We start from the raw sequence: 6,071 nt of genomic DNA on the forward strand, positions 1-6,071 counted from the left end.
AATGAATCTCTCTCTCTCTCTCCCTATAGTTTCTCTTTTTGAGACAGAGTCTCTCTCTGTGTAGCCATGGATGTCCTGTATCTCACTTCGTAGACCAGGCTAGCCTGTAACTCACAGAGATCCACCTGCTTCTGTCTCCCAAGTGCTGGGATTAAATCTAGCCACTTCCTCTGGCTAGATGAAGATTCTTATAATTGCAAATTATGGAAACTAACTATAGCTATCCTCTACAAATAATTATTTACTAAAGGATATGAGGTCATACATAAAATCTTCTGGAAGGTCAAAGAATCAGTAAAATGTCGGCAGCCATGAATAATGGCAAAGCCGTGCCATCACGCTGTTTCACAGGCAGCATCATTTAACACCACTGCTGTCCTAAGGACTCCAATATGGCGACTGAGGCTGAGTGTGGCATGTGCACTTGTAACCTAAGTTCTCTGGCTTCAGAAACCTATGGTAACACCACCCTCCTTGCCATGCTGGTTTCCTCCTCCTCCTTCTCCCCCTCCTCCTATTCCTCCACTTCTTCTTCTTTTAATAGAACTAGCTTCCAGTTTATTTCATCCAAATACTAAATACTGGCAAATACTAAATCCATAAGCAGAAACACTAGCCACAAGGGAGATTGGGAAGACACATATATTTGTCTTCCATAGTGAGAGGCTTATTTTAAGTCATAAGTCAGTCTAACATAGAAATGTTAAAAAATGCTGAGTGGCAAAAACATAGCAATAAGACAACCACTCATCTGGGCACCTTCCAAACAGAATGAGGGCTGGCATAGTGATTAGTTTACATAAAAGTATTGACAAAGAAGAAAACCCAGAATGGCCCACAGTGAAACGATTTCTTTTCAAAATAATCAAGAAAGAAGAAGTGGCCAACACCAGCAGCTAACCCACACTCTTCAAAACGCATGGTCTACCTTTGTTTATAAAATACATTCAACCGGCTTAAACAAAACAACAGAAACCGATGGTCGAAAGCAAGTCTCTGTGGAGTCCTCTCACACTCTCACTGTGTTTATAACCTCAGGTTGACCTATATTGGTTTACACTAACTGGGACACAAGTATTCAATTAAGAAAGTAGAGAGAAAAGGATAGTGGCTATTAAAGATGCAAAGAGTATCTGGTGAGAGATAAGGTGTCTTTGACCGAAACTTATAACCTGGTTACATAAGACTTGCTGTGGAGGAATCCTCTGGTAAAATATCGAGGGTCACAGAGACCCCAGGGACTCAGTAGTGGAAGAGGGGGCCACTTTATCGTACCAGAAAAGCCATGAACTCATGCTCCCTCAACATTTCTGTGTCCCTCTGATATAAAACACTGGCCAAGACCCACCACTGAGAAGACAGGTAATCAAGCCAAGTCCAGGCCCAGATGGGTGTCTGAGATCAATTTGAAAGATAAGAAAATAGAATGGGAAGAAAAAGAAAAAAAGAAAAGTTACTCTAGTGAAAAGGTGAAAAGTTGCATGGTGTGCCAAAGCAGAGCAAGTGAGGTGCAGCCGCAGGTCTGAACAGGTGACTAGGTGACGGGTGACAGGCTACAGTCCTGCAGAAGGTGTCACACACACCGCAGGACTCACGGAAGAGTGGGAGTTGGGCAAGGCATGACACTGGGACCACAAGCCTCAAGCACGAATACCCTGGCCACCCTGGCCTTCAGTGTCACACCATGACTTGTTTCTCTGAGTCAGAAAATAAGTTTGACCTTGGCAGTAACAGACATCATGGCTCTAAGTTCGCTGAGGCACTGAGAAGAGGGGAAAGGAAGACGAGTTGTAGGAGGAAGCCATTTTAAGAGTTAGCTCAGAGGAAATGGAAGCGCCTCGTGGGGTAGAAGTAGTGAGGACAGGAATTAACTTAGAAGGTTCAGTGATATTATACAGGGGTATACATCTAGGCAATGAGCTGGGGTATTGCTTTGAATAAATGTCCAAGTACAGGCCAGAACCCAAGCACATTACAGAGTAGAGACTCAGAAGAAATCCCAGGCTGAGCCACTGAGGATCAACCCTGAAAAGCTCCTTGCCTCTATTCCATGGACCACAGGGTCACATTTAATAACAGAAAGGTCTCCATGCTGTATGAATTACAGTATTTGTTCCCTGCCTTTCGCTCACCACTGCCTGAAATGCCCCCGCATCCGATTCATGCCTCTGCATCTAAGAAGCTGCATTTGGCTTCATCCCCTCTCAACTACAATCCAAATGCCCTGAAAAGGGAAGAGTCCTCACATTCTTATCAGTCTCCACTCGATTCTGCCTCTCTTATCAGAAGCTCTCTTATCATAGCCAGGTTCTTCTTGCATCATCCTTACAGAATTAAGTCTTTGTTCATCTTTGCTCTCCCATCCTGGTTTCTAATCTTCTGAGGGCAGAGACCAGCTGTGTCTTTTTCATCTTTGGTATCTCAGCGACTAATCCCATGCCCTGTATACTGAGTGATGCCACATTTTCCACGAGGAGCTGAGACCTTAAACAAAGGCATTTAACCTCCTGAGCTTCCTTATCTCTAACCGATCTGCAAGATGAAAGCATTAAAACCCACTCCTTTTGCTGTTAAAGAGGCTCGTATTGGAATATGGCTGGCAAACTATAAGTCACAGTACAAGTACAAATCAATGTTTGCAGGCAGCTAACGGAATTTCTGACAAGTGTGGCTGTGTGTCGATTGGATGAGGGAACAAGTGTGCATCTCTTTCATAAACACCGTTTCTCTCCCTTGAGAGGGGCCTTCAAAAGCACCAGGGGGCCCGAGAGGTGTTGGAGGCCAGCCAAGGATAACACTGTGGCGTCATAGACTGGCACCTGCATCTCCATCCGATGCTGAGGCGCAGAGAAAACTGCAGCGTACTCTGGCTCTGGAGCCTCTCTCAGGGAGAGAAATGAGGTGTTCCACACGGCCAGACCTCAGCTTCTCAGGTGATCTCTGCCTTCTTGGGCTCCTTCCTTCAGATCTCCCCAGACAGGACTTACTCTTCCTGTGTCAGCGGTGCAGCCCCGTTGCAATATTATTTTCATGTACTGCGGTTTGGTTGCTTCTCCAGGTTTCTGCATCTGTTTCTCTTTGAATCTGTTAACTAAATATACATCTTCTGAGCTCAAAGTATTTTTACTTCTTCTCCTTCCAGCTCCCCAGCCAATTTTGAAACCTGCCTCTCTAAAAGAGTTCAATTTATAAGTGGGTTGATTTGGAACATCCTTAAGCAAAGTTCATTTTTGTTATTTCTATAAACCCCCTCATTCATTTCCGCTCTCCTCTCCCAAGAAACACCAACTTAAAAAAAATAAGGAGGGAAGAAAGAAAAAAAGAAAGAAAGAAAAGCGTGTACAGTGTAAGGGATGTGGGGACATAATGAAGAAAGTCATGGAAAATGCAGTTAGTAGAATTATGCCCAGGAGCAGATGGCAGAGCTGAAGGAAGGGATGCTGGTAACAGGGACTTCTCCTGAGGCTTTAGCAATCAGCCTCAGAGGGGAAAATGCAATAAAGCAGCCACTTAAGAGAAGCAGCCTTTGCAGGAACATTAGAAATTATAAGATAAGAAAACCTGGGAGAGCCATAGGTCAATGCAGAGAAGATGTTTCCGTTGCTACATTGTAGCACAGGATGCCCCTTGGTAACAGACAGCTCTGCTCCTTCATGTTGGCAGCTCTGACTGTAAACTGGAAGTCGGCAGCAAGGGTGGCCACATACCAACTCAACTTAGCTCTCAGTCCTTCTGTTATCCTTTGTGCGGGTCAGTGGTAGTTAAGAATTGAACACGTTAAAAGGAAAATGTCTAGCTTGGTTTGGGCCTTTTATCTCCTTTTCCTATCGCAGAATCATCTGTCATGCACCTGTACTACGGGAGCTTTGCTAACACTCTGGCAACCTGAGTATAAAATTTAGGTTCTGCAGAAACGCCAAGCCGTGTTTAAGTCTGATTGCCCAGAAATCCAACAATCACTGCTACACTGGTGAAGCCAAACCAGATTAAATATAACATTTAATCCCAGAAAAAAAAAAACAGTTAGAATTAAAATAAAGAATTGGGAAGAACTGACTGAAGAGAAAGAAATTTTGTTTCTGGAGAAGCAGCTCATACAATACAGTGAGCCCTGCAATGGCCTTCAGGCTGATCACTAACGAGGGTTTTGTGTATGTAAGCAACATTCAACCTGACTCTCAGGAGCTCGAAGGGTGCCTGTCAGAGTAGGTACACACGCATTAGTCATCAGAGGCCAACCAAAACCCCCTTACAGAAATCAAAGAATAGAATCTGAACTCCATCAGAAAGAGAGAAAGCAAAAAACTGAGTAGCTGGTTAAGGGCATGGCTAACTTTCAGGATCCCAGGTTCTCCATTTTACAGAAGGGAAATGAGCCTTTTGCTGCACAACTCTGAGAGGATTAAGAGTGAGGGTGTATTTGACTTGTCAATCATCCCACCCACAGAAGGACAATGTGAAGATAATGAAACACTAATGCATGTTGATAGCAGCAGCACGAGAGGATAGGAAAGAGAGGGAGAAAATGTGGAGGAGGAAGAAGAAGGAAAGATAAATCAACCAGGTCTAATTTCTTGGAAAAGGAAGGAATAACAATTTTTATAAAAGTAAAAGGCAAATGCTTGCTTTGACAGCACACGTACTAACACTGGAATAAGTCAGAGAAAGTTAGCATGGCCCCTGAGCAAGGATGATGCACAGATTCGTGAAATGTTTTCTATTGGGGGATATTTTATTTTTTTATTATTCCTTAGATGCCTATTTGTTTTCTAATGAGAGACAGAAAGGGTGTGGATTTGGAGGGAGGGGAGGTGGAGAGGAACTTGGGAAAGTAGGGAGAAGAGATACCATAATCAGAATATATGGTATTGAAAAATCTATTTTCAGTAAAATAATAAATAACTTAAAGTGTAAAAAATAAAAATAAAAGGCAAGGATATAAAGCAAGGTTATTGGTGGAAATAAAAAATGGTTATAGACTGCTGGGTAATAGTCCACCCCAGCATGTACCACAATTTCTGTATCCGTTCCTCAACTGAGGGGCATCTGGGTTGTTTCCAGCTTCTGACTATTACAAATAAAGCGGCTATGAACATAGTTGAGCAAATGTCCTTGTTGTATAGTTGAGCATCTTTTGGATATATGCCTAGGAATGCTATAGCTGGATCTTGAGGAAGCAGTATTCCTAATTGTCTGAGAAAGCGCCAGATTGATTTCCAAAGTGGTTGTACAAGTTTACACTCCCACCAACAATGGAGGAGGGTTTCCCCTTCCTCCACAACTTCTCCAGCAAGTGCTGTCACTTGAGTTTTTTGATCTTAGCCATTCTGATGTGTATAAGGTGAAATCTCAGGGTCGTTTTGATTTGTATCTCCCTAATGGCTAAGGATGTTGAACATTTCTTTAAGTGTTTCTCTGCCATTCGATGTTCCTTTAAAGGAAATCATGAAATTTGCAGGCAAATGGTGGGATCTAGAAAAGATCATCCTGCGTAAGGTATCCCAGAAGTAGAAAGATACACATGGTATATACTCACTTATAAGTAGATATTAGACATGTAATATAGGATAATCATACTAAAATCTGTACACCTAAGGAAGATAATCAAGAAAGAGGACCCTGGGTAAGATATTCAATCTTCATTCAGAAAGGGAAACAGGACGAACAACAGAAGAGGGAGAAAACAGGGAACAGGACAGGAGCCTATCACAGAGGACCTCTGAAATACTCTACCATGCAGGGTATCAAAACATATGCTGGGACTCAGAGCCAAACATTGGGCAGAGTGTGGGGAATCTTATGAAAGAAGGGGGATAGAAAGAGCTGGAGGGGACAGGAGCTCCACAAGAAGGGCAACAGAACCAAAAAATCTGGGCTCAGAGGTCCTTTCTGAGACTGATGCTTCAACCAAGGACCATGCATGAAGATAACCTAGAACCCCTGCACAGAAATAGCCCACAGCAGCTCAGTTTCCAAGAAGGTTCCCCAGTAATAGGAGCAGGGACCATCTCTGACATGAACTCATAGGCTGGCTCTTTGACCACCTCCACCTGAAGAGCAGCCTTACTAGT

General features: G+C 43.2%; 1 non-coding gene across 1 annotated transcript; it reads left to right on the top strand.

Annotated features, from left to right (window-relative positions):
• The first annotated feature begins 4,622 nt into the window (after positions 1 to 4,622).
• LOC132651237 (U6 spliceosomal RNA) lies at positions 4,623 to 4,725 on the top strand. Its single transcript, XR_009589033.1, has one exon. It is a non-coding gene; the product is annotated as a U6 spliceosomal RNA (small nuclear RNA).
• Positions 4,726 to 6,071: the final 1,346 nt, after the last annotated feature.

This window comes from Meriones unguiculatus, chromosome 1 (genome assembly GCF_030254825.1).
Source record: "Meriones unguiculatus strain TT.TT164.6M chromosome 1, Bangor_MerUng_6.1, whole genome shotgun sequence".
In the NCBI taxonomy this organism is placed as follows: Eukaryota; Metazoa; Chordata; class Mammalia; order Rodentia; family Muridae; genus Meriones; species Meriones unguiculatus.